This window comes from Alligator mississippiensis, chromosome 5 (assembly GCF_030867095.1).
Source record: "Alligator mississippiensis isolate rAllMis1 chromosome 5, rAllMis1, whole genome shotgun sequence".
Taxonomy (NCBI): domain Eukaryota; kingdom Metazoa; phylum Chordata; order Crocodylia; family Alligatoridae; genus Alligator; species Alligator mississippiensis.
In genome coordinates this window covers 103,945,009-103,967,139 of record NC_081828.1, presented here as the reverse complement: position 1 = coordinate 103,967,139, position 22,131 = coordinate 103,945,009, and the positions used below count along the sequence as shown (strand labels likewise).

At 42.5% G+C, this 22,131-nt stretch overlaps 1 protein-coding gene across 1 annotated transcript in view; it reads left to right on the top strand.

Moving 5' to 3' along the window:
- The window catches only part of CDH18 (cadherin 18), a 445,884-nt gene that overhangs the window by 156,534 nt on the left and 267,219 nt on the right, over window positions 1-22,131 (top strand). The window lies entirely within an intron of this gene.

The following is a 22,131-nucleotide window of genomic DNA, read 5'->3' as shown; positions in this document are numbered from 1 at the left end:
GGAAGTGCTGGCAGCCCCGGGAGAAGCTGTTGGTGCTGAGGGGAATGATTGGGGGCTGGGGGAATCAAACTGGGAACTGGGAAATCAAACCGGAAGCTGGGGCAATGATTGGGGGCTGGGGGAATGAACAGGGGTTTCTCCCCAGCTCCCTGATCATTCCCCACAGCTTGCAATCATTCTCCCCAGCCTCTGTGGCTTCTCCTGGGGCTGCCAGCACTGCCTGCCTCACCCCGGTGTGGGGTAGCCAAGAGAGCAGCCGGATGAGCTGAGGCTTCTCCCGGGGCTGCTGGCTCAAGCCGGAGCTCATCCAGCTGCTTCCCCAGCTGCTCCCGCCAGCACTGCCTGCCTGTATAGTCAGTCTATGGCTAAGATTTAGTGCCAAATATCTTTGGATTCAGATTCAGCTGAATTGAATCAGGACAGTGATTTGAATCGCTGACTCGAATCACTGTCCCTCCAAATCACCGAATCCGAATCCAAAGTGAATACTTTCCGCTTTGTACAGGCCTAGTAAGCAGCCATACCAAAAGGGAGGGGGGAGGGGGGTTCAGTGCTTATCAGCCAGCCTGATTTGTCTTGGAGAATCCTAATTTAAAATGCTTCTCATTTCTTGTGGTATTCCCTTTTTCTGCTAGGCTATTGATTGTCTGCTTTTTTCCCCTGGCAGCAGTGCTGTTGGAGAAGTGGAGATAAATTTTTTTTTAAGGTTGTTGAAATTCTTAAGGAGTACTTTCTCCTAGCTTTAAATTATTCAGCTGGATACCCTTCACTTGTTGAAATTTCACTCTGGGACTGCAGTTCCCAGATTTTAGAAACTAAAAACTAAACTATTTGGTACCTGCAGTCCCCTTGCATGCTGCTGTACCTGTGATTGCTGTCATGATTTTAAAAGATCACCATTTTCCACTCCCATGCACACCCCTTAGAGGTTAAAACATGATTTAAATTACATGTTAGCTCAGGCCCATGCATCTGCTAAGGACAGATCACACTTAGTGTGTGAGTGCAATAGTATATGCAGGCACAAGGAAAAGCTGCACTGGATGTTTTTTACTGCATTTTGCTTACCTCTCTGTTCAGAAACAAATTAATCTGGGAGATAATATAGAATATTAAACTAGTAAATGTTATGAGGTCATTAATTAGTTATGTTAATTGGTGTGGCATGATAGAAAAAAGTAGAGCTTAAGAGCAATCGAAATTTTGGGCTATGGTGCCCTAAGGCTAGAGGCCTCAATGCTCTTTACAGACATAAACGAATTCAATATCTCAATAGCTGCGTCTACATGGAAGCTTTACTGCAGAGTAGACTAATTAGCTCTGCAATTGCCTCTAGCTCAAACTGCCCTGAAATGCATTGTGTCATATTAATTGCATGTGACATGGGAAGATTGGTATTTTGGCTCTATAGGGGAAAATTGAGGCACAAGGAGATAAAATGAATCATGTTCACACCAAATTATTTCCTTTAGCCCAATTCTTTTTCATCCAAATTTAGTTTATAAAAGATTTAGATTAAAATCAGTTTCTAGTAAGAGGTCCTACAGAATTTAATTCTAGGATTTATCACTCTGTACATCTGGGTCTCTCTCTCTCTCTCTCTATTTGAATGTTATCCTCATGTCTTTAACCAGACTCCATGCTGCAATATCTACTACTGAGTACACACAGTAACAATCAATCTCCCCAGGTTCCTGGAATCACAACACAAATGGTGTTTTAAGGCAGACAGATGCAGATTTTTTAGCATCATCCAGTCAAAAGGAGCTGGAGGCATAATTCAAGTCCACAAAACAAGGGAATTAATTGTAATGGCAGCAGTGTTGCTGTCTCTAAAGTATTCCTCACTTCACTGAAGCCCTAAATTAATGGTAGTCATGCTGCGTAACAGTGGTGGCAGAGTCCTCTTTTTTTCCTCCTCGACTTCCATGGGCAGATAACATGCCGAGAGAAATCTTATTTCTGCTTGTCTTGAGCTAACAGAGTATATAGTTACAAGGTTGGAGACTTGCAACCTACTAGTCAGTAGGTAAATTATTTTAATGTTTTATTAATGAATTTTGCTTATTTACACTGTTGCTAAGCAATGTTTTCTCTGCAGCTCATCAGAATGTGCTGATATAATTATAACCTGGTCTTCAGGCCAGATCTTCAACTGGTATAAATGATGGTTGTGCCTTTACAGACCAACTGAGGCTCTGGTCCCACCTACAGTAATTAAAGGAGAGTTGGAGGCAATCTGTTTTTATGTGGATAAACCAGCAAGGTGTCCCATCAGGTTTTACTAAAGGCCTTTTGACTCTGCTCAGTTTTTCAATTGTCTTTCTTTTGGAAGAAGACTCTTCTGTCAGTTAAAATACTAAATTCCTAAACAAATTGAGTTCTACACACTTCCTTTCAGATGTCGTATACACTTCTGCCATGCTGTGTGTGTCATACAATTTCTTCCTCACTTGTTTTCTTCAGGCATATTTAATTTTTTTCAAAAATGAGGCTCACCATACAAGCGTGAAAGGGGATATTTTATACCAGTTTACAGTGCAGAAAACTTCTGAACTATGTGCAGAAATGCTTGGGACCACTGTGCATTTTTAGCTTCATAAGACAAAAAAAAAAGGGCATTATGAATCAGAAATGTAAGCTACAGTCCAGAAAAGTGAAATAGAACCTTTGGATCTTTTCTGCAGCTAATATGCTTTTTATTTTCTGGGAATTAAGTTGAGTTGACCTCAAAAGAATTCTTGAGCATAAATAGTTCATATTTTTTATTAATGTGCAGTTGTCAGGCAAAAGTAGGATTTGTAATTGGCTTGTGTTTGATAAACTTCTCTTATGTAGAAAAAAACAGGAAATGAACAATTAAACAGGTGAAAGAATTCAGTTTATTCAACTGTTTGGAATTTCAAAGGACCAATTTCATATAGTATAAAAGGGATAAATCTCCCACAATCTACTCCCATGTATCTGGAGCAGGCATCCCTGTCAGGGAACCTATTGAAAGTCTGGATAGTCACCTACGATTCACCTATGTGGATCAGGGCTGTCCAGCTTCTATGTGGCCGGGGGCTGCATGCCCTTCAGGTCACAGTAGCAGGGTTCACACTAGCAGCCATGCATACCCTAGAATATGCATGTTCTTCTCACCCTTGCTGCACTATATTGCATTTCCTTTCTGGTGCACCATGTGTGCCCCCTACTCTCATGCCCTGAGCCCTTGCTACCACTCCCTGAGCCCACACACTGCAACCTGTGCTCTACTGCTGTACTGTGTGCCCTCCCAACGACTGTTTCCTATGCTGCATCACAACATGCAACATGCCCAGGTTGCCCCCACTGCCTCAGCATGTGCAGGGCACCCTGAAGCTCCCCTGCTGCACTGTGCCATTCAGGCAGCTTAGGCTTTGGGCTCCCCACTACACTGAACGCTGCACTGCCCAACTCCCTCTCTCTCTTTAACCTAAACTAATTAGTAATGCACAGCAGGGGTGTGTGAAACAGGCCATATTTGATTCAGATTCGGATTCAGCCTGAATTGGGGACAGTGATTTGATTCATTGATTTGGATCACTGTCCCCAATTCGATTCAGCCGAATCTGAAGATTTGATGTTGTTTTGGAGAATTAGCGATTCAGTCATAGACACAGCTTTAAATGTTTTTTTCTACATAGCTCAAGGTACGAGTTGCAGCTCATGAATGCTGCGATGGTGGGGTGGATGGAGAATCCCACATGAGTGGGGGGGGGGGGACCGTGCTTGGCAGCAAACCCGGAAGTAGAACAGAATTACTTCTGGGCCCGCTGCTGAGCATGTGGGGGGGGGGGGGGGCATGCCTCCCTGGTTTGGCAGTCGGCTGCAGGGGGACCCCGGGTGCCCCTCTAGACTCAGGAGGCACCAGTCACCAAGCCGGGGAGGCATGGGGGGCCATCAGCATGCTCCGGAAGTGCTTCTGGTCTACTTCCAGGTCTGCTGCTGAATGCACTGGGGAGCCCCCTGCACTCCTGTCGGATGCTCCATCTGCCCTAGCATCTCACAATTCACAAGCCTCCTGGCACCTTGAGGTATGTAGAAAAAACATTTAAAGCTGTGTCTATGTTTGAATCTTTCCAAATCTCTCTGAATCGATTCAGAGGTTTCCAATTTGATTCGGAATTGATTTGGAGAGATTAAAGGGTCTCCTGATTCAATTCAGATTCAGCGATTCGACCACTGAATCAGGCCAAATCTCTGCTGGATCGTATCAGGGACCAAAGCTTTGCCCAGCTTTAATTCACACTAGAAAAAGAGAGGCTGTGATTTCTTTTAAGATTTTATTGCTCCTTCTCATCTTATGTTTTTTAACAATAATACAATTAAGTGTTTATGGGTCAGATTTTGCTACCTTTTCAAATTAGACCTGAGTCTAAATAACAGTAAAACTCTACTGTGACTATTAGTGTATTTAAATTATATTTGCAATCCCTCATGTTGCTAGAGCAGAAGAAAGGTGACTGCTATTCAGTACAGCCTTATTATAACAAAATCCCTTAGGATTGAGAGAAAAGTTCATTAAAGGGGGTTTTCACTATGGTAGAGTTAGTCAACTTGCTGCATCATTAGGAACTAATCTGTTCCTGCTGTTGGGATTGTTAAAAGTTTGGTTTGTTATGAACAGGGTTTGTTTTAATGAGCTTGTTTGAGAAGTGAGTCAATCAAAGTCATTATGTTTTCCATCAGTTGATTGAATTATTTTTTTTACATGTATAACAAAGTTTGTAGCTATCTGTAAACTAAATGCCATTAGAAACACAGTATTACTATACATACTATATAGTAATATATTACTAACACAGTGTTACTATATATCACTATATTTGTTTTGTCTTAGCTTAGTTCCCTGAGAGCATCACAAAGTTGTCTTTTTGTTGTTCCTGAGAACTAGAAAGAAGGATATTGTATTAGAAGAAGTGAGTTCTGAGCACCAGGGTTAGTCTTATGACTTTATAAAGGTATTCTCTGTGGGCCTAAAACACATAAAATGTATTTTTGTTTGGGAAAGGTGGCTGGTTAGATTTCCTCTCAGGAGGGAAAAAACAAAGTCATCTTCATTGCAGACACACAAAATCTTCTTTTTCTTCCTGGCTTTGTATGGATTCACAAAATATAGAGGGTAATCGTACATTTTAAAAGTATATCAACCTATAACATGTATGTTATAAGAAGGCCATCTACTTCTGAGCTAAGAAGGAATTATTTAATCATTCTTTATTCACTTATTCATTACTTATAACTACCATGAAATATTAAATCAAAGCAGCAGTGTTATAATCACATACACACATTGATTTGTACATGAACAGTTGCTCAAAGCAATTAGATCATTATTCCTAAGGTATACAGGTATGTCAGTAACAAGAGGAAGATCAGACAAAGTGCATATCCCTTACTGAATAGGGGAGGCAATGTAGTGACAGAGGATACAGAAAAGACTGAAGTACTTGATTTGTTTTTTACCTCAGTCTTCACAAGCAAGGTCAGCTCCCAGACTACTGCACCTGGAAGTACAGTTTGGGGAGGAGGTGAGCAACCCTCCATGGTGAAAGAACAGGTTAAGGCTGTTTAGAAAAGCTGGGCATGTACAAGTCCATGGGACCAGATGCAATGTATCCAAGGGTGCTGAGGGAGTTGGCTGATGTGATTGCAGAGTGGCTGATCATTATCTTTGAAAACTCATCATGAGAGGTCCCAGATGATTGGAAAAAAGCAAACATAGTGCTCATATTTAAGAAAGGGAAAAAGGAGGATCCAGGGACCCGTTAGTTTTACCTCAGTCCCTGGAAAAATCCTGGAGCAGATCCTCAAGGAATCCATTTCTAAGCATTCAGAGGAGGAGAAGAAGGTGATTGTGAACAGTCAGCATGGATTCACCAAGGGGTGAGTCATGCCTGAACAACCTGATTGTCTTCTATGATGAGATGACTGGCTCGGTGGATTTGGGGAGACTAGTGGATGTGGTATACCTTGATTTTAGCAGGGCTTTTGATACGGTCTCTTGCAACATTCTCGCAGGCAAGCTAAAAAAGTACAGGATGGATCAGTAGGCTGTAAGGTAGGCAGAAAATTAACTGGAGGATCAGGCTCAGAGGGTAGTAATCAATGGCTTGATGTCTAGTTGCCAGCTGGTATCAAGTGGAGTGCCCCAGGGGTCAGTCCTGGGGCCGGTTTTGTTCAGTATATTTTCATCAACAACCTGGAAGATGGCATAGAGTATTATGATTCCAGGACTCATTCCTGTGCAGAGCAAGTGGTCAGACTTGATGATCTGTTCAGGTCCCTTCTGACCCTAGAAACTATGAAACTATGGAGTGCACCCTTAGCAAGTTTGCAGATGACACCAAGCTGTGGGGAATAGTAGGTATGCTGGAGGGTAGGGCTAGGATTCAGAGAGACCTAGACAAATTGAAGGATTGTACCAAAAGGAACCACATGAGGGAGGTTCAAAGAAAGCCAAGTACAAAGTCCTACACTTAGGATGGAAGAATCCCATGCATCAGTACAGACTGGAGGCTTGACTGGCTGGGCAGCAGCTCTGCAGAAAAGGACCTGGGGGTTATAGTGGACAATAAGCTGAATAAGCCAACAGTGTGCCCTTGTTGCCAAGAAAGCTAACAGCATACTGGGCTACATTGGTAGGTGTGTTGCCAGCAGGGCAAGGGAAATGATTATTCCCCTCTATTCAGCACTGGTGAGGCCACATGTGAAGTCCATGTTCAGTTTTGGGTCCCCCACTAAAGACAGCATATGAACAAATTGGAGAGAGCCCTGTGGAGGGCAACACAAATGGTGAGGCTGGGGAACATGACTTCTGAGGACATGCTGAGTAACCTGGGCTTATTTAGTGTAAAGAAGAGTAGACTGAAGGGGGGGCTTAATAGCAGCCTTCAACAGGTTCAAAGGGGGGTTCAAAAGAGGATGGCACTAGACTGTTCTCAGTGATGGCAGATGACAGAACAAGGAGCAGTGGTCTCAAGTTGCAACAACGGAAGTTTAAATTAGATAATAGGAAGATTTTTCACACTAGGAGTTTAGTAAAGCACTGGAACAAGTTACCCAGAGAAGTGGTGGAAGCTCCATCCTTGGAGGTTTGTAAAACCCAGCTAGACAAAGCTTTGGCTGGCATGATCTAGTTGGGGGTGGTCCTGCTTTGAGCAGGAGGTTGGACTAGATGACCTCCTGAGGTCCCTTCCAACCCTGTTTTTCCAAAGACAGCATCCCACCACCTCAATAGAATGAGCTTGGTACAGAATAAGTAAATAAAAAATAGAGATGCCCTGAAAAAAGAGATGCCCTATGAATCTCTGGAGTTGTAGATTTTGTTGTTTTGGGGGGAGGAGGGGGGATTTATTAGAGGTTGATCTGTTATTTTGTCTGAACAAATTCACCTGCCTTTTTAGTCAAATCATATTTCACTACTTCCCTTGACATGGAAGAAGAATCATAGCTTAGAAGGGACCAGACCATTCAAAGATGAAAAGTTGAAAGATACCTACAACATATATTTATTGTCATTTGCTGAATTTTATAAAGATATTTTTATAAAGATATTTTAGTGACCTTGTAAAATAACCCAGGTCCAAACAGGGCATCATTTACTGGCCAGAATGTAATCAAAAGTCATATTGGGTGATGTTGAGGATGTAAAGGGAACGTAGGAAGTGCATGAAAGATACCTCATGAATATAAACTACCACTGTCTCCAAATGCAGACATTTTTCAAGTAATATACTGTATTTGAAGTTTCACAAGCTCTACCTTTAAAAAAAATAGAAAGAAAAAGTGTTGCAACACCTGAAGCTATTTCATTAAATGAGGAATAGCAATTTCTCTGTTCACAAAAATGATAACTCTGCAATGAATATGGGAATATGTTTCTCAATGTGTCTAATGCTTCAAGGTTGTAGGCTTTTGTGTGCTAGTGGAAAATCTGTTAAAGCTGATTTTTATTCTCCTGCTATTTCATGCTGAAATATACAGAAACAGCTTTACTGACTCTTGAATAGGTTGGGACCATTTTGGTATCCAGGGATTTGACTTGGTGTAGAGATTAAACTAACTTTAGATATAGTCCTCTAGCCCAGGGCTGACACACATAGATGGAATGTGTGAGAATGCTTGTAGTGTTATTGTCTGTTCTGTGCCTGTTCTGTGTATAATAGAGTAGATAATGAGAATGTCAGTTGATAGATGACTCTATTGTGCTTCAGAAGATAAAGGATTACAGGATTGTTCATGCTACGTCTTTCACATCCTTTAATTTCACATCTTTGTGTTTTGGGGGTTATTTTTAGATATTTCACCTTTTAAAAGTAAATCAAATCAACTTTGAATTTGGAGCGTTAGAAACTGTAGCGACTCTCGGTTACTGTGGCTTTAAGGGTCTTGATTTTTTCATAGCAGAAATCCAAAGATTTTTTTTTTCAATTGGGACTTGCTGCAACTGGATTTGGTCAAATATTTTAACATAATAATATAACTCTGCAAATTCAAAGGTGAAGTGTTTTTCCAGGTGGAAAGGATGTTAAGGAAGAAACATTGACCATCATTTGTGAGTTGATTCTCAAATAGTTCCCAGATTAGCTATATAAATAAAGTGATTGGGTAACTATACCACATGTCTAGTATTTGTATGTTTTCCTGTTGTCCAGGACAATGAAATGGACCTGGATTTAACTTGTAAACAGGCACTCCACTCACTATGCTACCTCAACTATTGTTTTACTTTACCTGAAATGGAACAACAATAATAAAACCATTGTACTTATTATAAAATAAATACTTTTGCTGACTGAAGTCACAAAACATATCAATGTTTTTCTTTTGAAATGTGGTGCCGGAGTTCTTCTGAAGTTATGCACTTGAAATTACTTACAGGAGGGCTGCGACATGCAATCCCAGAGTATGCAGAATGCAGAGCCAGATGGTGATATGCATTTGGGGCTTGAGTCTGAGTTGTATTAGTTAATGTTAATGTACCCGTGTAGTGCCTTGTATTTGTAGTGGTGTACATCATCCTTCAATAACAATAACACTGGGATGATGAGAATTAACACTTAGCAAATTACTATCACAGCATTTTATTTTCAGGAAGATACAAATTAAACAGGAAAAACTAGAAGAGCTAAAGGGTTCCTATAAGATAGCATCATCCCTCTTGCTTTATGTCACTTCTACTGCAGTATCACACATTTGTTGTAACTTAAATCATTAGTCCCATGAAGCAGGGGCTATAAGAGTTATTTTGTAAAGGCTCTGTACACACCTCTGGAACTACAGCTTTAGTAACAGAAAAAAACCGAGAAGGGGATGTCGGAAGAAGATAGAACAATAAGAGGACAAGTATGTTGAACTAAAAACTTTTGTTATATTCAGAACTAATTAACTAGAAAGAAATGCTCATCTCACTGGTGTCATTAGTAAGGACATAGTTACTTGGCAGCAGGAGATGTCATAAATGTCCATGGGAATAGTATCATCCATGCCAAAAGTTCAAAAATCCAATTAAATGTTTGGTAGCACTCTCTGAGATGGTTCAGCCATTACTGAGAAGATTGTCTCATGTGGCAGCCCCTCAGAGAATACTACTGAATACTGAAGTTCAGGGGACACAAGCAAATTGAGAGGTGGCTGACTGGAAGGAGATCTTCAGCTGTACTAATAATGTTCACAGAAGCAATGACACAACCCTAGGTGGGATGTGACCTGAAGTATGAAGATTAAAGTAGCAACTGTACTTCATTTCAGCTCTGTCCCCATCCAGATAATCTTTTGTACCTCTGTCTTTCTCACTCAGCTAGAGACCAGGCAAAAGAACACAATCTAAAAAAAACAACCTCTCTCTCTGCCAGGTGAAATGATTTTTTTTTTTTCATAAGTCAGAAAAAGAACATTTGAAGAAGGGGTAGAAGGAAAATGAAACCAGGACGACAAAAAATCAGATCAGGAATTTGATGTTCCAAAATATTTTGACCATTCTAAAGACTGCATGTGTGCTTTGGATGCCAGCTATTACAAAAGGTTCTCTAGTAAAGAATGAAAGTAGTTTTGCTCTGTTCCTCTGGGCTAAGTACAGACAGTCAAAAAGCCTGAGGCTGAATTGATTCAATCTTCACAAGTTAGTCTAAACTGCATAGATTGAACCAATAAGCAAGTGAAGAGACATTTACTTTTGATTCAGGAAATGCAACCACATGCCTGCAGCAGTCCAGGACAGAAGCTGGGGTGCCAGAGCACACCTCCCTGCTCAGCTGGAGCAGACAGCCTGGGCCAAGGTTAGCCTCCCCCCTCAGCAAGTGGGGCTTTGCAGGGGATGTGCAAAGCATCCTGGATGTTGAGGGGACTGTGAGTTAACTTGAATCAGTGGTTTATGTGTGATGTCTGTCTGTAGTCCCAAAGTTAGTTTGGTATGAGAGTGCAATTGTTGGTTGAAGATTTTCTTGATTTTTAGTCATCGCTTTAATAGGAATTGTGCCTGTACAACCTTCATTCTAAATGTAGCAATTTATAGTCTGTCATAAGTAAATTTTCAAAGAAGGAGGGAGAGAAATCTTGAGGTAGCATCAGAAAGGAAGCTACTGCTGGGGTGGAGCTACCCTGATACAGGGAGCCCTGTCCTGTGGAATAAAGTCTTTAACTTTTTGGCTGTTGCTGAGCACATGGGTGACTGGTGCCTCCCAAGTCTGGGGGTGGCACCTGCAGATGCCACTGTTGGCCTTGATGGTGGGCCTGGAGCTGGTAAGCTCCCGCAGGCACCGCTGTTGGCATCAGTGGCAGGGCCAGAACTGGTGAGCTCCAGCAGGTGCTGCCGGTGGCCCTGTCAGGTAGGCATATGCACTCCTGTACCCCCCTCCCCACACGTGTTGCCTATGGCTAAGCAGATGGCAACTCAAAAAAATAATTTCCTTTGGTTCCCCCATTCTCCCCCACAACCCTCCAAGGTCTTTGCCCTGACCAAAAGCCTTGCATGTTGCTGAAGTTCCCTTAGTTCTACTCCCTACCTTCCCCCAAGACATTCCCCATTCAACTCACTTTAGGCTTTAAAGGCTGATATGCAGGGATCCTAAAAATCCATTTGTCACAGAAGAACATGGAAAAAGCAGAATTGTATTTTTACAGAAAAAACTTTAGACCTTTAGGTGGGGTGGGGGGTTGGGGGGACTTACTAAAAATAAAATGCTGGCTCTCCAGTGGAATCCAACAGTTCTCAAGGACACTGTGGCAGCCTGCCAGAGGGGAAGCTGGCACACAGGAAACAGTCAAGATAGTGGCCATCCCTTTCCCCGCCACTGCTAATTGGCTGAGAGGGCTGCCCACTGTTCAGCCCTGCCCCTCCCCTCCAATTAGTGAGCAGCAGGGCCTCTTGGCCAATCACTGCAAGGGACGGGACCAGTGTTTGGGGGGAGCTTGCCATGGAAAAATGTGGATTTTAATGGGGTTTTTTATCAGAGAATTTTGTTTATTTTGTCATGGAAAAATACGATCCCTGCAGATGTGTCTAAACATTCAGTTTTCAGCCAGTGAATGCCATTGGGTAGGGACTGTGATGTGGACAGTGTGTAGGAGTGTGTGGTTGTGAGTAAACGTGTGTGGGGAGGGGAAGGGGGGGGGGGGGGCAGATTTCAGTGCCAAAGAGGTTGCAGGCTATAAGGGCACACAAGAGGAAGTGAGACTGGTATGAAAAGGTATGGTGACAATTTCAGATGTATACTATTCAGGTAAGCATGAGAGGGAATGTCTAGGACATGGTATCATTAGAAGGATCTGTTTTATAGGACAGGCAAAGGAGAGAAGTGGAGCACTTATGTATCACCAAAAAGGATTTCCAATCTGATGAATATCCTATGGTTTCTCAAAAAATCACCTCCACTCTAAGAAGCACTAGGCAAACTCTATTCTGAACTTCCATCACAAAAATCTCCTTTCTCACAGAAGATCAACATCCCTTGTGTTATCAAACACCCCAGCAGATTTGCTCCTGCACTCCCCTTTGCTCACATGTTACTGTGTCGCCTTTTCTCCCCACCTGGCTTTGCCCCCCACATGCACCTGGACATGCTTAAGCAAATATCAAGGCATCTGAGAGTGAAGATAATTGATGGAGAACAAAAGGAGCCTCTTTTCTGGCTAATTGGAATTATCCCCTCTGAGCCTTGTACTCCTGCTTCATGCATCAGACAGTATTTCATTCTCCAGTACAACAGTTACACAGATTATACACTGGCTGATAAAATGGACAGACATCTGTGGGTTTATTCCCTAATAATTAGCCACTAGCCTCAAAATAAAGAGATGCTGTCTTACTATAAGAAGGATTGATAGTTATTCCCTCTTTCATTCCATCTGCACATCTCTATGTCCTTGGTTCCCTCTTTATACCTGCTCCCAGATAGTTTTCCATAACTTGAAATAACTACATGGGACTATTCTGAGAGAGGTATTTTATGCCTTTTTGGTTCCCAGAAATGGGAACACTTTGCTGATAGAAAATATATTGTACTTTACAAAAAAATAATAAAATGATGATGAAATCTGTAATAATCCATGCTGCTTTCATGGTCAGCTAAGAGAAGGTATTCTATGTGACTTCTCCCTATTTATTTGTCTCTTTGGGATTAGCAGACTAGTGACCTTTGAAATTAAATAGTTCCTTTTTTAGTGCTTTTAAGTTATAAGTACATGTCAATATATTCATTTTGTAGAATTATTTTATTTTATAATATTTAAAAATGGCTAAAATAGTTTATATTAAATTAGAATCGCTTCAATTTTGATGCTTACTAAGTATCTGTCAGTGTGATAGACATAATCCAATGAAAGAGAAATGAACTGGAGTTTTTCCATTTACTGAATCAGCTCCTAGATGTCATAGTAAAAGACCAGGGAGGCACTGGATGAAACTGAAAAGCAATAAATAAAAAATTGCTACAGGGAAATTCTTCTCATAGCGAATGTGGAATTCATTGCAACACCTTATTACTGCAGTTAGGTGCTTAGTAGAATTCAGAAGGGAAAAATCAGGTTTATGTGATTAATGAGAATATGCAGAATTTGAAAATAGAGATAGAAAACAGAAATAGAAAATAAAGTTCCGTATTTTAGGGCATACACCAATCATTAACTGATCAGGGTACAGAATACATTTTGTGTTGGGGTAGGTACCTCAAACCCTGTTACAGGTAAGGAAAATTTTAAGAGAATTGTTTGTTTGTTTTTAAAGGCTGTGAAATAATCACACGCAGGATAAAAGAGCATTAAACAAACACAAACAAAAGCCTGTCTCGATACCACTGTTGCCAGTGCCTGACTCAACAGTGAGTTGTGCCTGTTTCACAGAATAGAGAATTCTTTCCAATAATTCATAGTTCTGAACATGTCATTAACATTCACTTCTGATAGAATAGCTTTGATAGCATCTGTGTTCATTCAGATTTTCTCACTATTGCAAATACAGCTCATCGGGAGAATACTCATTCCACTGAACTGTTTGCTTCAAATAAACACAGAACAAGTTCTTCACAGAATGGAATTATATCTTGAACAAAGATTGTTATTGGCCAAAAATATAGCTTTGACAGAAATGAACAATAGTACACTTCAGGTATCTCCATTGATTTTCCTGGGACAACTTATGAAAAACTGGCACATTTGCTCCTTTCCAGCATTTATTTCACTATCGTCTCATGGATCTGTTATGACAGTATTTACCAGTGTTTTGTCCCTTGATGACATTTGCTAAGTATTTTTTTTTTCTCCTGAACCTTTTGTCTATTGTAGTTGTTATTGACAGTATTTAAAATGATTGAAGAGTGTGGAGACGTAAAAAGGGCAAACCATTACAAGTATAATGATAATGGTGCCACATATCTCAGCCACTAGATATTAACCAGTGCTCTTCCCAAATCAATGGTCATGTCTCTTGAATTCATGAAACTGATAAACGAATAAGCAAATGAACTGCTCTTATATTTACATGGTTTCAGGAGCTTGGGGTTAAAAATACAGTTATTTTGAAGATAGAAATACTGCATAAAAGAAAGAATCTCTGTGGACTTTCCTTCATCCTCCCAGTCAAGTGCAGAGTCTCTCAAGTGCACAGTATCTACTTCAGGAATGCTTAACTCCACTGGATATGTTACTTGTTGGGGTCAGACCATTCAGTACTTCGACCCTTAATGTTCTCCCCACCCAAACCTGTAGGTCTTAGCATTATGTAATCCACATAGGAAAGAGAGGCAGTTAGTCTGAAGTCAGGCAGGAGCCAGGGTAAAAAATGTACCTTATATACTAATTAAATCCAAGTATCATAAACTTTAAGGATCTGGAACAGGGATTCCTGCTACTACAATACACGACCCAATCTGTAAATAAATCATAAAAGCCAGGGTCTGACCTGCTACAATACCAGCCCCAAGATGAAGACAAAAGAATTCTTCTGGCTGTTACCTAGATCCCTCAGGTTGGACACCTCATTAATGACCACCAGTCTCTCCTGGAAAATAGCCATTGTCTCAAGGTAGCCAAGGGAGACAAACCTCTCCTGCTTAACAGACTGCTTCCAACCTCAAATGGTCTTTCAAGCAAGAGGCTACATAACACATATTCTAACTAAAGAACCTGCTCTTGTAACAGACCCAGATGTAGGCTGTAGGCTGTAAGTCTCTCATCAGTACAGATCACATCATCACTGCACCAAATAACACAGATTATTTAATTCACCTGTACCTGTACCAGATTAATTCACCTGTACCAACGTATATACCATCACTTGCTTACAGTATCCATCTGCTGTTTGCATTGGACAGATGGGGCAATCGCTGATCTTGGAGCAGCTATTCTTATACAGCAAAACTTTAAAAGCCAACTTGTAGAAGTAAGGAGCTTGGAGCACAAGTGGTATTCTCATATATTATTTCTGTGGAAAGCAAGGGTCCAAGCAGGGACCACTGTATCCTAGAAGTAAACACGTGACTGAGAGGGTGTATCAGATTCTTTGACAATGGGTGGATGTTCTGGGGAGGTGGATTGCTATCAAGAGATGGAATCTATCTGAGGAGAACAGGAAAGAGCATCTTTGGGCATTGTCTGGCCAACCTAGTAAGGAGGGTTTAAATCTAGGTTTCATGGGCGATGGTGATCAAAACCCTCCAGCAACAGAGCACACAGTCCAGAGGGGAAAGAACTTGAAGAAGCAATTTAACCCTGGAAAAAAGCATATATGCAATTGTGAGAAGTATGGGAAATAAACAAGATGAGTTGGAAGTTGCAGCTTGTGAAAAGAACTATGACCTGGTTGGTATCACAGAGACATGGTGGGACAGTTCTTACGACTGGAATGTCAACATGGAGGATTACACACTTCTTTGGAAGGACAGAGTTGTAGAAAAGATGGTGAAATTGCCTTGTATATAAAAAACACATACACTTGTTCCGTGTTTCAGGAGGGAGAAGACATAAAAATGCATTGGGATGAAGATAAAAGAAGGATGTAGTAACAATTATAATGTTAGGGATTTACTACAGTCCACTGAATTGGGAAGAGGAAGTGGATGAGGAACTCTTGAAGCAAGTGACAAAACCTATCCAAAAGTTACAGGAGGGTACTCTATGGAAGACTTCAATTTTCTGGAAATCTTCTGGAAGAACAGTGCAGCCAAATGTATAGGCCTTGTACAGACATCCAGTTTTACCTGGGAGAGTTTGTGCTGTCCCAAGAGAAACCACAAGTGTATAGATATTCAGACTTTATCTTTGAAACAAAAAATGATCAGACCTAGAGAAAAATAACCTGGGAACAACCAGGGTTACATTATGCCCAGGAGAGTTTCTGGGGGAAATGAATGTCTGTACATGCTAAAAATGTCAAGCTGGTTCCTAGCTTGTGTGGAGGGCAACTTTCTGCTCCAGAAGGTGGAGGATACAACTTGGGGATTGTCAACCTTGGATATTGTCCTGATCAATAGAGAATAACTGGTGGAAGATGTCACCAGTTGGCACCAGTTGTAACTCGTGGAAGATTGTCAACCTTGGATATTGTCCTGACCGATAGGGAATAACTGGTGGAAGATGTGAAGGTGACAGGCAAGTTGGGAAGTAGAGATCATGATATGATAGAATTCCAGATCCTGAGACAGGGAAAGCATGAGGTCCCCAAAAATAGCACACTAGATTTTGAAAACACAGAGATCAGTCACATCAAGGAATTAATAGGCATGAGGCAATGGGAAGATAGACTGAAGGATAAATGTGCCTAGGAGACCTGGAAACTTCCAAAGGGCACAGTATTAAAAGCCCATGAAGAAACTGTCTTAACATGATAGAAGCACAAAAAGAATGGTAAGAGACCAATGTGGGTGCACAAGCTGCTTCTAGGATGCCTCAACTGCAAAAGGAAGGCATACAAATGGAAAAAATGGAAATGGAAAAAATGGCAGGTCACTAAGAAAGAATACCACAGAAGAGCATGAACCTGCAGGGAAAAAACCAGGAGGGCAAAGACAAAAAACAAGTTGTACCCAGTGAAGTTGATTAAGGACTAGAAGAGGTTCTATAAGCGTGATAGGCAAAAAAGAAGGACCAGGCAAGCTGTGAGTCAACTGTTAACTAGCTAGGGGGAACTCTTAACAGAAGATGCAAAGAAGGTGGACAAACTTAACAGCTGCTTTGCCTCAGTCTTCACAAAAAAATTAAGCTGTAGCCAGTCACCAACCCAAGAGTATTTGGATAAGAAAAGGGGCAAGCTGAAGGATGAGATAACAAAGGAGACTATCAGAAAGCTTTTGATGGGTCTGAATGATTTCAAGTCAGCAGGGCCAGATGTACTTTATCCCAGGATCTTAAAGAAACTGTCAAAGGAGATCTCAGAACCCTTGGGAATGATCTTTATGAAGTTGGGGGAGATGGGCCAGGTACCAGAGGACTGGAAAAGGGCCAACTTAGTGCTCCTCTTTAAAAAGGGCAATAAAGAGGACTTGTGAAACTACAGACTGGTTAGCCTCGATTCAATACCTAGAAAGTTACTAGAGCATATCCTAAGGAAGGCTGTTTGCAAGAATCTGAAGGAGAAAAGGTTGATTACAAGCAGCTAGCATGGGTTTATGAAGAACAAATCATGTCAAACGAACTTGAACTCCTTATTTGACAAAGTAATTCCTTGGGTGGATGGAGGGAATTCTGTGGATATAGTGTATCTGGATTTCAGCAAGGCTTTTGACAAGGTCCTGCATTGACCCTTTCATAAAAAAATTGGAGACATGTGGCTGGACAAAACTACTATAAGGTGTATGGAAAACTACTATAGGTGTAATGGAAACGTCAAAATGGCAGGAGTTTTCAAGTGGAGTCCTACCCAGGTCTGTCCTAGTCCCGGTGCTGTTCACCATATTTATTAATGATTGGGTTGCTGGCATAGAAAACTTCTTGAGCAGGGTAGCAGATGACATGAGAATGAGAGTGCAATTCAGAAGGATCTCAACAGACTGGAAGGCTGGGCTGTAGCTAACAGGATGAAGTTCTATGTGGATAAATGCAAGGCAGACAAGAGATGCACCTTAAGAAGAATAATCAACTACAAAAGAAATACCTGGTGTGCACCAATATATCAGTGGCATATTGGATTGCCACTGATACAAACAAAATTAACATTATCAGCAATCAGCTTTTTTTGGCTGGTGTAGTCGATAATGTCACTGAGAAATGCTGTGTGCATAAACGTATCCGTATGCATGTATGTGGCCAGGAACACAGCTGGACAGCTTGGAGAGTAGCATCCTGCTGGTAAATTTTTGGGGGGAAGGGGCATGGGGGGGGTGCAAATCAAGGCCCCCACAGTGAAGGAGGGAAGAGGACAGTGAATGGGCCCCTGTGGCTAGGAGTGGGACGGAGCTGCAGCCATTTCGTCCAGGGGGTGGTGGGAAGGGGGTGGCTCCCTGTGCTCTGCCCACCCCCAGGGAGGCATGAGAAACATATGCCCCTCAGATTTGTGTGTGGGGTGAGATCAGGATGCCCTTTGTGGGCTCAGGACTAGGGGCTTTGCCAGCCTCTTCCCAGTGCGAGGGCTGGCAAGGGGCTGGACTCGAGGCGGGCAGAAGTCAGGCAGGCTCGGCTATGTGAGGCAGGCAGCGGCACTGGAAAGGTTGGCTACAAGGAATTTTGAGATGGCTATAGCCCAAGTCCTACCCTAGCACTGCCTCTACTCAGGGCACTCCACTCTGCTGCCTTTCCCTCAGGAGCCCTCTGCTGTGGGATGGACAGGGGGCCTGAGGCCAGCACAGGGCTCCCGAGGGAAAAGCAGCAGAGTTGAGTGTCCCAAGCAGGAGGGTTTGGGAGACTATAGCCACCCCAAAATTCCCCATAGCCCCCCTGTAACTACCCCTCCCAGTGCTATCGCCCACCCTGCACAGCTGAGCCTGCCCCACTCCTGCCTGCTCCAAGCCCGGCCCCAGCCTAGTTCCCCCACCAGGAAGAGGTTGGCGCTGCCCCTGGCCCCAAGCCTGTAGTGGTGGCAGCCCACCCTTGCCCCTTGCACAAATCTTGGGGGGGCAGATGTGCTCCATGCCTCCCCTGGCGGTGCACGCATGGTGCGGAGCTGCCTTGCCTTCCATCCCCTGCCCTCTGCACGAGCTCTGTCCCATTCCTGGCCCCAGGGTCCCATTCACCACCCTGACTGGGCAGTGCCTGCCCCTGCCCCATTCCCTTCCTCACTGTGGGGACCTCAATCTTCCCCGCTATGCCCCTTCCCTTCCCCATGCTCCTCCCCCCCCAGACTTACTGGCAGGGCATTACTCTCCACACTGCCCAGCTACATTCCTGCAAATCAGCTACTGGATCAGTATTGGCCGATATGGCTGGTTAACAATTGGCTATCAGTATCAGCCAACAAAAACTTTATTAGTGCACCCCTAACAAATACAAATATAAAATGGGTGATAAATAGCTGGATGGCAGCACTATGGAAAAGCATCTGGGAGTTCTAGTAGATCAGAGTCAATTTGAGTCTCCAGTCTGATGCAGGTACACAAAAGGCAAATGCAGTTTTGGGATGCATCAATAGAAGCATTAGGTACAAGATATGGGAGGTGATAATGCCTCTTTACTCAGCAGCCTCTCTACTCAGCACTGGTTAGACTTTATCTGGAATACTATGTGCAGTTTTGGGCTCCACATTTTGAAAAGGACATGGAGAAGAAGTTACGGAGGGCCCAGAGGTAGGTGAGGAGGATGATAAAGTTCAGAAAGCAAGTCAATGAGGTGAGGCTGAAGGAGGTAGGCATATTCAGCTGGTGGAAAAGGCACATAGGACATGACATGATAACAGTCTTCAAGTTCTTGAAGGGTTGCCATAAAGAAGAGGGAAATCTCCTTTTCAGTCATGCTGTGGGAAGTACTAATTGCTTGAAGTTACAGCAAAGTAAGTTTAGGTTGGATAGCAGGCAAATCTTCATTCTCAGAATAGTAAGGCAGTGGGGTGGACTGTCTAGGGAAGTTGTGGACTCTCCATCAGGTGTTCAAAAAGAGGTTGGACGTCACTGGTCAGGGATGATCTAGGCATAGCAATGCCTATGTTCTATTGTGGCTATTTCCCATGTTTCTAGTCTTTTCTAGTTGCCCCTACCCCAATTTCTGCTACATGTCAGGGTGTTTTTAAGCCTCCTTCACAGGCATTCAGTGTTAGCTGCAGCCAAGCCTGTGGATTTTGACTCAGGTGTGCCTATGCTCCTTCTGGAACCAAAACCTTGCCCCTCCACTCAGGGTCAGACTGATCACCATATTTGGGGTTAGGAAGGAATTTTACCCCATGGTCTGATTGGTACAGACTGTGGGGATTTTTACGTTCCTCTGTAGTGGGGGGGGGCGTGACCTTTACCTGGGATCTTTCAAGCATATATGAACAACAACCTTTTACAGAAGCAGGGCGTTGGCTGCCATGGTTCCCCTGCTTTACTTTTGGCAGGTTAGGGTGTCATGTCTTGTGTTGTGTCAGGGTTTTCAGTAGTTTTATATAGAGTTTAGATTATGCTTTATGTAGGTTGGTTTGGATAGGGATGATCCTACCTCAGGCAGAGGGTTGGACCAGATGACCTCTACAGCTCCCTTTCAATCCCATGATTTTCTAAGATTTCTATGACTTGAATGTGAAATTACAAAACAAATCATCCACAGGCTGGACTGTGTTAAATATGATCTAAACAAAGATTATACATTCTTATCCCATTACCAGGATTCGGTTTTGTGACCCTTTTATTCTTGTGCGTTTATGACTTGTTTGCCTCTCAGCACTACCACATTCTCTCCTCCCTTCCTTCCTTTCTTTTATTTGTATTCACATTACTCTATTTGATAATCTGCTCCTTGCATGTATCTGCATGTATACTTCCCTAGTATCTGGTGAAGTGAGCTCTGTCTCATGAAAGCTCATGCATCTCTGATTCAGTCAAGTCTATAAGGTGCATCTCTTCTCTGCCTCCTATTTAAGTAGACATTTAAAGTGTAGTTGTACTCTTGACAGCCAGCAGTACCCCTTGTGGCCATAGAAAATTTTGTTTATAAATAAACATTGTTTTAAAACAGTGGAAATAAACTATATTGAGTTTCGAGGCTGCACTCAGTGGCCATGTCCACAAAAACATGGATGTTTGGTTCCCTGGGGACAACTAGCAGCAGGACCCCTTGTGCCACTGCTGGTTGTCCCTGGGGAATGTCTGTGCCATGCACCATCTTGTGCCCAGCAGGTTACCCTGGGTGGGGCAGGGGAGGCTGGCCCCAGCAGCCTTACTTGGACTCCTGGAGATCTTCTGGGGCTGCAGCAGCAGCAATCCTGCCACTTGGAGCCTGGCTAGGCTCCCGTTTTGAGCGGTGCACACTGTCCCTGCGTGCATGGCTTCACTCTGCTTTTTGGTGTGTGGGTACTTTTAACCCCTGAATATCCAGGGGTCAACCTCCCCCCTTCTGGTCCCTTGAAACATGAAGAACAGCTGAGCATGTCTGCAATGCCACCTACCACATGACCACGCTTGTCTGAACGCGGCCAGTGATTCTGAGATTGTGGCATTGAGATCCACTAAAGCTGTAGTAAGCAAGTCAACCCAAGATTTGTTTCTCAAAAGGGAAATTAGACACCTAAGAAAGCAAAGGAGGAGGGAAGCTCACTTAAGAAAATAATATAAATCCTAGATAAAAGTGAATTAATATTACTGATTCACCAGTAGTTCAATATCAGTCCTAGTATTAGAGTTCTATTGTGCTGTGAAAGCAACCTGCTAGGTTACTGGTTTATGGGGAAAATCTGTAATTAGAAATCCTAACACCATTCCTGGAAGCAGAAGATATGGTTCCCTATGTTATAGACTCCTGCAGCTTTTCTTCTGGTTTGCTGGTACTGGTTGGGCAGGGAAACTACATCTAAGATCAGAATTGGACCCCAATTTCATGGCTTCTGTCTCATTGCACAGTACATAACATATTATGTCCTAGACCTCTCTAAATCAGAGAAGATTAACTATTGTGAAATGTGCTAATGAATGAACTAAACATCAAAGGAGGAGTCAAGTGCCCAAATTAGACACATCCATGCACTGTTAGAGATAATCATCAGAAACAAACAGCCTTAAAATTCTAATTTGCACCCTACCAACCATCTTCTAAAATTAAGTATTTGATATGGATTTACCTGTCATTTTGCAACCTCCCACATTGCTTTATAATACAGAAAGTGCTTCATATTATTTTTGGGCAGCCTATAGCATGAACTAGTGTGATTCCAGCATTGCTGGAATATTCATTAAGGGGGTCTCTGGGAAGTAAAATCAGTGAAACATTGATGATTGATAGCACTGGTATTGATGTATGAGCAGACACTGCAACACACACCAAGGAGAGGAAGGCATGGTTCTCCAAGTGTTAGTAATTAATTTCTGGCATTTCATGTACTTGGAAACTGTGTCCCTGGAAAAGGGTCAAAATCTAACAGACAATTAAGTGATGATGACAGTGAATAGAGCAGCGCATTAGGGATTTAATGGTTTTCTTCAGGTGCTTTAAAAAGGGGATGGGAAGCATGTCATAGCATTGATGAATGTAGGACAGTACAGAATGAGAAAGATA